The sequence below is a fragment of the Lagenorhynchus albirostris genome, chromosome 5 (assembly GCF_949774975.1).
Source record: "Lagenorhynchus albirostris chromosome 5, mLagAlb1.1, whole genome shotgun sequence".
In the NCBI taxonomy this organism is placed as follows: Eukaryota; Metazoa; Chordata; class Mammalia; order Artiodactyla; family Delphinidae; genus Lagenorhynchus; species Lagenorhynchus albirostris.
Window position 1 is genome coordinate 17,336,881 of NC_083099.1, and position 10,096 is coordinate 17,346,976.

The 10,096-nt window shown below is 43.9% G+C and overlaps 1 long non-coding RNA gene across 2 annotated transcripts in view; it reads left to right on the forward strand.

Moving 5' to 3' along the window:
- The window catches only part of LOC132520378 (uncharacterized), a 38,344-nt gene extending 30,979 nt beyond the window's left edge, over positions 1-7,365 (forward strand). For both annotated transcript variants that reach the window (XR_009540539.1, XR_009540540.1), the window contains 3 exons: positions 414-522; positions 5,748-5,963; positions 6,920-7,365. This is a non-coding gene — a long non-coding RNA (uncharacterized LOC132520378). The remainder of the gene's footprint in view (positions 1-413; positions 523-5,747; positions 5,964-6,919) is intronic.
- The last annotated feature ends 2,731 nt before the right edge of the window (positions 7,366-10,096 follow it).

Here is a 10,096-nt window from a genome sequence, read left to right on the forward strand (position 1 = left end):
GCCTGCACTGCCACATTTGTGTACTAAAGGTGGTCCCAACCTTCCTGGCATCTTCTGTTTTCAGCCTAAATTCACAAAAGGCTGATTAATAATATAATACTTTATCTGGGGGTGAGAGCAAGCGGTAGCTTTGGTACATCTCAAAGACCACCAATGGGATTCACTGACCATTTTCTCTCCAGAAGTGAAGAAAACAAAATTCAGTCTTTGGCGAGTCAACCACTTTGGTAGTCAGCCTCTAAGATGGCCCTAATTAGCCCCTAATTATCTCCCAGTCTTCATGCACCTGTATGTCTCCTCGCACTTGAAAAGGCCTGACTGTTTAACTAATAAGACATTGCAGAAATGACAAAGTGCAGCTTCCAAAGGTAGGTCATAAAAGACATTGCAGCTTCTGCTTTGCTTTCTGCTAGATCACTCATCCTGGAGTAAGCCAGCTGCCATGTCATGCGGATACTCAAGCAGCCCTAAGGAGAGACCCACGTGGCAAGGAACTGAGGCCTCCTCCCTGCAGCCACTTGAGTGAGTCATCTCAGAAGTGGATTTCCAGCTCTAGTCAGGCTTCAAAAGACTACAGCCCTGCAGCCCCAGGCAGCATTTTAATGACAATCTCATGAGAGATCCTGAGCCAGAACCACCGACCTAGGCTACTCCCAAATTCTTGACCTGCAGAAACTATGTGAGATAATATTTATTGCTGTTTTAAGTCACTGCATTCAGAGTAACGTGTTATGCAAGAATAGATAACCAATACATCCACTATATGTCTGTCGATGGGCATTTAGGTTGCTTCCATGACCTGGCTATTGTAAATAGTGCTGCAGTGAACATTGGGGTGCATGTGTCTTTTTGAATTATGGTTTTCTCTGGGTATATGCCCAGTAGTGGAATTGCTGGGTCGTATAGTAATTCTATTTTTAGTTTTTTAAGGAACCTCCATACTGTTTCACCATAGTGGCTGTATCAATTTACCTTCCCACCAAAAATGCAAGAGGGTTCCCTTTTCTCCACACCCTCTCCAGCATTTGTTGTTTGTAGATTTTCTGATGACGAATGGATAAAGAATGTGTGGTATATATATATATGCAATGGAACATTACTCAGCCATAAAAAGGAACGAAATTGGGTCATTTGTAGAGATGTGGATGGATCTAGAGACTCTCATACAGAGTGAAGTAAGTCAGAAAGAGAAAAACAAATATCGTATATTAACGCATATATGTGGAATCTAGAAAAATGGTACAGATGAACTGGTTTGCAGGGCAGAAATAGAGACACAGATGTAGAGAACAAATGAATGGACACCAAGGGGGCAAAGCGGGGGCAGGGGGGATGAATTGGGAGATTGGGATTGACATATATACACTAATATGTATAAAATAGATAACTAATAAAAAAAGAAAAAAAATTGAATTGAGAGACGGGAAGAGAGACCCTCATATCCTGCCATGATAGTAGAGCCCAACAGGAAAAAAACCCCTCTTCGTCCTTGGCAATAACTCAACCAGTGAAAACCCATGGCTCTTTATTTACTCCAGCCCCCCCACTCCCTTTCCCCTTGCTAAGAGTTCTCCTTTCTTCTCTGTGCCGGCACTTGCATGTGACTCACCATGGTTACAGGCCCCAAATTAAAATTCTCTGCCGATCCCAAATAAACCCATTTTTGCTGGAAAACTACCTGGCCATCTATTTATTTTAGGTCAGCATTTCAAAGCAATTTTCTTCAGTATTGAGATCCTATAAATTATTTAAAATAAAAATTTGGGAGAAAAAAAAGCCTGTTAAAAAAAATACATCCACTGTAGTAGTCAAGTATCTATACATCTATATCTACCTATCTGTCATCTATCTATATATCTTTCTGTGTGTATAGGCTTTACCTACAAATTTCTCATATCTAAGATCAATTGAAAGGAATAAAAAGCAGAGAATAAAATTCTCTTTCACCCTCATTTGGTAAAACATTCCAACAGTTCCAGGCAAGCATAAAGCATGAAGATCCAAGATAAGAAATGTTAGCTGGGGGGCCCACTTCCTCCCCACCTCCCCTTAGGTTTCCATAGAAGGAAAGGATTAACCACTCCATTTCCCAGGAGGAGAGAGGAGGGGAAAAAAAGTTTGAGAGTTTCCCTTCCAGGAGCTTCTTTTGTCCCTCACTCTCTCTTCCCTGGGCTACCAGACTTACCTGAATGGTACATTTGGGAGAAGGAACTCAGCCCAGTGCCCCCACTACAGGGGAAGAGGCTGACTCTGCAACTCCACAAGTGAGCTTAGAAAAGCGGGTCCTTGTGGGGATGGCCCACGGTGGTGCAGCCCTTCTGAGGGAGCTGTGCGGAGTCTTAAATTAGGTGCCATGTTAGGTGCCATGTGCCGTGTGCTTAATCTCTGCCCTCCAAGCCAGCTTTATGAGTAGCAAAGTCTCACTTTGATCTCCATGTATGTGACTTTGTGTCTACCTCTCAGTGGGTTCCAAATTTGGAACAGGAAGGAAGGGGTGTTATCAGCCTCCGAAACCTCAGCACGAAGCATACACTCAACATCGCTATGTTATTCTAAATTAGTTTTTCTTCCTCAGTCGTCCTCAACATCTTCCGAGCTATCACTTCCCCATGCCATCACCTATATAAGAAACCGGTGGTACCTCCTAATTCTGGTCTCACTTTCTCAACATAATTCCTTATCTTCAAAATCTAAGTAGTGCACAGTAGAGGGAGAATCTAGGTGGCTGAGGAAGTCAGACCATCTCATTAATCATAATAACGATAATGACACCTACTAGCACTACCGTACTATTTATATTTAGAGTCTCTCCTTTAATCCTCACAGTAACTCTCGGATATAACTATCACTTATTTTCATTTTATTGAGGAGGAACCTGAGGCTCAAAGCGATGGTTCACATGGGAAGTGGCAGAACATCCTATGGTTTGTGTGCATGTCTGGCTGGCTCTCAAGTCTCTGTTGTCTCTAATATACAATATTACATTGTAAGCCCTGCTTTGGAGCCCAGTCCTTAATTTAAGAAGCATTATTTTAGATGGCTTGGAAATTTTTCTTTAAGTTTTATACCTTGTTAATGGTAAGGTGAAGTACATTTTTAGGATCGTTATCAAATTTGGGAAGTTCTCTCCCAAGTTTCTTTCATATATAAGCTATAAAATTTCAGAACATTTCAAGTTTTCTTGGGTAGTGACTAGTCTTAAATACTCTTTAAATTAATGACCCCTATTAACTAGTTTGTTACTGATGCCCAGGATGTAGTGGCATATTATTAGTTTTTGTTATCTTAGTTGATGTCAGTATTTTGTATGAAACTGGCAAGAAATTTAAATCTTTTTCAACGTGGTCAGATATTTTAGTTTTTATTAATTTCATGTTCAAGCTGTCCAAGAATCCATTTCTACTTTTATCTGAAATTTATGTCTTTCTCTTAATCATTTACTGCTCTTGGTATAATCTAAAAACTTTTTTGCTGCTACTTGCTTCTTTAAAAAAAAAAAAATTTCTATCACCCATGCTAGAGTGGAGACTAAATATCTTTATGTTCCCCATATAGAAAGTTACATTACAAAATCACTGTCATATAAAAAGCCAAAAAAATTGGGGGAAATGGTTCTATTGAACCAGTCTTTTAATAAATAAAAATAACTTATTTTTCTGAAAAAAAAAAGAAATATTATTTTAAATTCTGACCTAAAGAGTCAATTCAATCAGTAGAGTTTCAGAGAAGCATGGAATTTCTGGACTGGAAAGGTCTCTGGGTATCATCAAGTCCTACCCCCATACCCCTTCATTTACAGATGAGGAAACTCTCAGAAAGATTAGATCACTTCCCAATAGTTTAAGGGCAATTTGTAAAAAACTATGGGTAGTCCCTACTGCTTATATGATTACGAAGTTAACTGTGCAGAGATTTTCTTCCCCAAGGTCTCTTATTTGACTATCCAGTTGTTGAAATATGCCCTGGATGACCAACTCAAATGTGTGGCTTGAGCCCAGGAGAAACAAACAAACTGAATTTATAACCCAAAAATGTGCTATTCCCCCCACTCCTGCCCAATTGCTTTGGGAGATAGTTTTAAAGGGGACACATATAATTCTTTCATAGAAGAACAGAAACATTGGGTTTGTCTCCATCCAAGCTTTGGGTTTCACATTTTATAGTTAGTTATGGGATGGTGGTATACACAATGAAAATTTATTTTCTAGACCCAAAGAGAATTGCATCCATGTCACAATTACAGATGTTCAAGAGGGCTAGTTTGTCTTGGACGCACACTCTGACATTTTGTAAGCATTTTGGATTTGGTTCACATGAGAAGCTGTCAATTACTGCCATAAAACCAATCTTTCTTAACTAGAAATACACTTAGAAACTCCATGTCTGACACTTTCAGGAATTTTCTTGGCATTTTGCCAAGAAATATCACTTACTTGGAAAGGAAAACAACTCGCATATTTTCCATTATAAATGACCCTTTGCCACACGAGGAAGCACATGCCTACGCTGTCCAATGCTGTTGGGCTCCGTGTGTACCACGGGGGCCAGTGAGCCCACTGCAAGCCCAGGCTCAGCCCAATGGGGGACCAGTTGGAGATAAGGTGGGGCATTCTGGACTTCACCTTTCTGTTCTGGTAATACTGCTATGCCTTGCCCCAGTGACCAAACTTCAGATGGTCCCTGGCGCCTTCCCTTGTCTCCTTCTTCTTGGCCCAATGCCCTCTTCTGATGCCCTTCTTACAGGATACTTCCAGATGTAGTGCAAAGCAGCGAAAAGAGCGCTGGCCTCGAAGTCAGATGGTCCCAGGTTAGGTTTCCACGCTAGGATCCATCACACTGGTTGGTGACCTTGGAGATGTTTCTTTAGCCTCTGATCCTTGATTTCCTTACCTGTGAAATAGGGGTAAAATACCTAATATGTAGAGTTGTTGTGAGGACTGAAGGAGATGGTATTTGTCTAACGTCGAACACAATACTTGGCATGTAATAGGTGTCCATAAGTCAGAGTTCTCCCTCTTGGTTACACTTTGGAATCACAGGGAGCAGTTTTTAAAAATACCCATGCTCAAGACCCATGACCCAGGATTTGACTTAATTGTCAATTTTTAGAAGCTCCCCATGTGAATCTAATATACAGCCAGGCTCATGCACCCACTATTATAAATGTTTCTCTCTCTCTTCCTTGCTTCTTCAGTTCCTTATAGAAGTGAAAATTTAATCATGAATAATCTAGAACAGTTCTATTTCTGGAGTCTGACTCAGGACATGGTACCCCAGGTTCACAGTCTTTGTGACGTATTTAAATTATTCCCTGGTACATGGTTACTATAACTGCACATGTTGCATTCCTTCCAGTGTGTCTAACATTTTAAAACATTTGTTAACATATTTAAATTTCAACTAATCTTAATTTATCTCTATAAGTTATATTATTGTCCCCATTATACAGAGTAAGAAACTGAGTCATGAATGTACATTCATTTTCTTCAACAAATATTTATTGCATGCCGTAATTATGTGTCAGCCACTGCCTCTAGGTGATACATCAAAGGGATACCTCTAGTTGAATGAGCTTGCCTGAGTCACAACATTTTAAGAAAGAAAGGAAGCCCGGACTTAACCCCAGACTGCCTGACTCAAAGTGCACTTTCCACTACAGCTCTTTGCCACACAGTGGAATTTCTCAGCCCAGTAGCAGGTACCAGAGGGGTTCTTATTTATTCATTCATTCATCCCTCACCCTCCAGGTGGTGCTACTCACATCGTACTCTGCCTGAATGATGCTCCTGGGAGTTGTGCAAGCCAGCGGCTTCTATCACTGCCATTCTACAGATAGGGAACCAAGGCACACTGAGGGTCTTAGAATCGCAGTGCTAAGAAGTGCCTCCCAAGCCTCAGGCTGGTTTGCAAGCTTCCAAAGGACAAGGTGTCCATCTTCTGTGCGGGCCATTGCCTTATATGCTGTAAGTGTTTGAGCCACATTAAACAGCTGAGCAATGCCTGGCAGGGCCCACCTGACAGAGTCAGTGCCCTGAGGGACTAGGACAGGTAGTGAGTCTCATTGTGGATTCCGAGCGGACGCCAACCCTAAGCATGTGGTGACTGTACGTCTCCATGATTATATTTAGCTTGTATTGCGTCACATACTCAACCAAACATATGAAAACACTACCTGCATCCAAAGAACTAAATACACAAAAAGACAGAGAGAAAAGGGAATGTGTCGGGAGGAAGAGTGAGTCTCTTCTTTCCATGCTGGTTTGGAGCTCTGGTTTGTACTGAGAGTTGAGATCAGGTACTGAATCAGTACTTCATGCTTTTTGTTTTTCTTACTGGTAGGTACAGTGGAAAGACACAGCCTTGAGAGGCTGATAAGGTGGTTCTCTGTTCACTGATTTCTCAGGTACATGGACCTGGGGGCAGCCAGCAGCCTTGATTGGGTGAGGCCAGCCTCATTCAGAAAGGCTAGAACGCTGGTTCTCCAACTGTAGTGTGCATCGGAATGCTCCAGAGAGCTTGTTAAGACGCATATTGCTGGGCCTCATTCCCAGAGTTTGTAACTTATTTGCATTTCTAACAAGTTCCCAGGTGATGCTTGCGCTGCCTGTCAGGGGACCGCACTTTTAGAACTTCTGGTCTCCGAGAACAAGATAGTTCCATGGATGCTAGAAGGGGTCCAATCTAAGACTAAAAGGCAAGGGGAAGCAGGGGAAGGGTTCACTACTAGTTATGTAGAAAATGAGCTGGCATGTACATAGACTATTTCTGGATGGTTATAAAATGCCACGAACAATTGTTGCCAGGGGTCGGGGGGCAGGGCACTGAGGGTCAGGGGTGTTATGTTGATTGTTCTCTGGGTCTGTCCCCAACCCCAAGAACACCTCAGCTCATTTTCCTTTCTCTACTCTGTTCCTTTCAGAGAGCCTGTCCTCCACAGCCGCCATCATCCAGTTCCCCTTGATGGTTGACTTCCTCTTGGATTTGGCCAGTGGGAGGCACCAGCAGGAGATCTGAGGCCGGGAAGAGAGAAAGACAGAGCGATTTCCTCCATGCTCTCTCCCCACTTTGTTGCGGTGTCTGGAACACAACTGGTCGAGCTCTCACTGGGCTCCACTAACTACGTTTCCTTCTTAGGCTGTGGCTAGTCTGCACGTCCCTTTTTGAATCCCCTTAACCCTACCCACACCTCTGTGAGCGGCCCCTTTATTAACGTCTCTGAATTTGAGTCTTCTGAAGGTAAATTTTGTTTCCTGACTCCGAAAAATGGGAAACTTACTAGTTACTGGGTATCTTTTTCTATCCTTTAAATATTTTGCCACGTGCCTATAATATCTGTTCAAAAAATACAAATATTAAAAGAATAAATCATAGAAATGAAAATTCAATCTTGAATAACCTAGATCAGTAGGTTCCAAAGAGAACCACAGAAGAATTGGTCTACCTCAGTGCCTAATGTTCTCTCATCTTTTTTTTCTTTTGTTTTTTTGCGGTACGCAGGCCTCTCACCATTGTGGCCTCTCCCGTTGCGGAGCACAGGCTCCGGACGCACAGGCTCAGCGGCCATGGCTCACGGGCCCAGCCGCTCCACGGCATGTGGGATCTTCCCGGACCGGGGCATGAACCCACGTCCCCTGCATCGGCAGGCGGACTCTCAACCACTGTGCCACCAGGGAAGCCCTATTTTTTATATTCTTATACATTCCAGCCCTGTCAGTATAGCTAAGCTGAAAGCTATACTGGACAGGGACTGCAGCTGACGTCTCGTTGCAATGCGCATGGTATCTGAGTAGCCAGGGTATAATACGGTTGCAAGAAACTTTTAGCTTGGGAATCACATGCGCTAAATTCATATCACATCTATGCTACTTGGTTGTTTTGATTCCATGAGTCTCCTGTCCCTCCTAGGTCCCTAAAGGGGACTCATCACATCACTCAAAGGGTCTGTACTGTTTGGACATGGCCTCCTGGATGCCATAAACATTAATACTTTTACATTCTCTCATGAACCTGAGAAGCTGAACATTAAACCCTTAGCTGTCTTCATTCCCATACATGTACACAGCGTACCCTTACCCCATGCCCAAGTCACAGCCCTACTGGCTGGAGGAGGGGTGGCCCAGGGGTCAAGCATGCGAAAAGGCTTGGACCTAAGGCACTGCGACTTAGAGGGCACAACAATCGTAAATAATGATTTTGAAAGCGTAACATCTAGTTAGCAAGAGTAATGGTTTAAAGTGGAAAGCCGCCAGATGGTGTGCACTGTTAATAATGCCCATCTGTTTGTCCCAGGTGACAAAATGTCTCCTTATAGCTCTGGGGGTCAGGTATGGGGTGAGGCAGGTTGAGGTGCATGTTGCTGAAAATAATACTGTATAACATTTTTATATAACCATATTAAGAAAACCTTGAATGCTAATTTATTTTAGGTTACAGACTATCTGTCGCATCCAGAAGACCATGTCAGAACTTCCTGCCTCACACACAAGCATGCCTCTAGGAGCACGGACATGCCTGGCTGTAGGCAGGGCTGCCTGTCTCCAGTGTTGCACTGGGTCACTCCTGACCTTCTGCTCTGGTTCTGGTGACCTTGGCTTGTGAGCCTCTTCACCTTGACCTGACTTCCTGACAAGGGCATCAGGTGCTCTTGCATTAGAGGTCAGTTAGCCTCTGCTTCTCCACCTCGACCCTGCAAACTCTCCCCACCGGTGTCACAGCTGCAGATTAACAGGGGTTCCCTCCTTCCTCCTCGGGCCCTCAAGACCAGGTCACCTGGATGCCCAGCCTGAATGCTCTGGCGGGAGGGGGGACTACACACTGAGCAGCTTCCTAAAATCTCTGAGGTGCAGTTTCTTCACCTGTAATGATACTTCACCGAGGGGTTCCAGTGAAGACTGATGTAAAGCATCGGTGGAGGGTGGTGATGAGGGCAGAGCAGGGCAACCTGCAACCACAGCCCTGGTGCAGTCTGCTCACTATTTTCATACCCCAAGCACACTCCTTCCCTTACTTTCTGTCTCACCTGCAATGAACACCCTCCCCTTGCTCACCACAGGGTGACTCCAACTCAACGCACCCCCTGTAGAAAGCCTCTTTACTATCCACACCCACAGGGATTTCCAGAATCCTTATAGGCGTAGCATCCACCTAACTATGCTTTGCCTTATGCGGCACTCAGTTATCTTCACTTGTGCTTGTCTCTCAGATAGGATAGAAAACTCTGGAGAGCCATGTCTTCTGTGTCTTTACACCTTCTCGCATGGTGTGTCTGACCCAGATTTGAGAGGACAGAGCGGGTTTAATTATTTCTACTCACTGTGTAATGCATCTTGCCCTATTATTTCAGTAGTTCTCAACCCTCACAATGCACTAGAATCACCCGGGAAACTTTAAGATACGCAGATTCTCAGGCTCATTTCACTAGGTCTAGAAAGGAGCCAGCTTTGGATGTATGTTTAAAACCTCCCCCAGTGGGCTTCCCTGGTGGCGCAGTGGTTAAGAATCCGCCTGCCAATGCAGGGGACACGGGTTCGAGCTCTTGTCCGGGAAGATCCCACATGCCGTGGAGCAACTAAGCCCGTGCGCCACAACTACTGATCCTGCGCTCTAGAGCCCTCGAGCCACAACTACTGAGCCCACGTGCTACAACTACTGAAGCCCACACGCCTAGAGCTTGTACTCCGCAACAAGAGAAGCCACCGCAGTGAGAAGACCGCGCACCGCAACGAAGAGTAGCCCCCGCTCGCCACAACTAGAGAAAGCCCTCCCGCAGCAACAAAGACACAGTGCAGCCAAAAAAAAAAAAAAAAAAGAAAGAAAGAAAGAAAGAAAAACCCTCCCCCAGTGAGTTTAACTAAGGTGCAGCTCAGAGCACTGTGTGAACAAGGATGAGTTTGTCCTCAGCTGTACTTACTTCCCCTGCCACTTCAATTTGTCTGCTGGCTGCACTTTCTCCGTTTTAATATTTCAAATTATATCTTACAAGTTAAATTGCAACCCTCAGCTCCTTTTTGATATAATATACAAGGAGTCATCTTTAAGGCAAGTGAAAACTTTCTGCCATTACCTCATTGGGCAGAGAGTCAAGCTGTAAAAATCC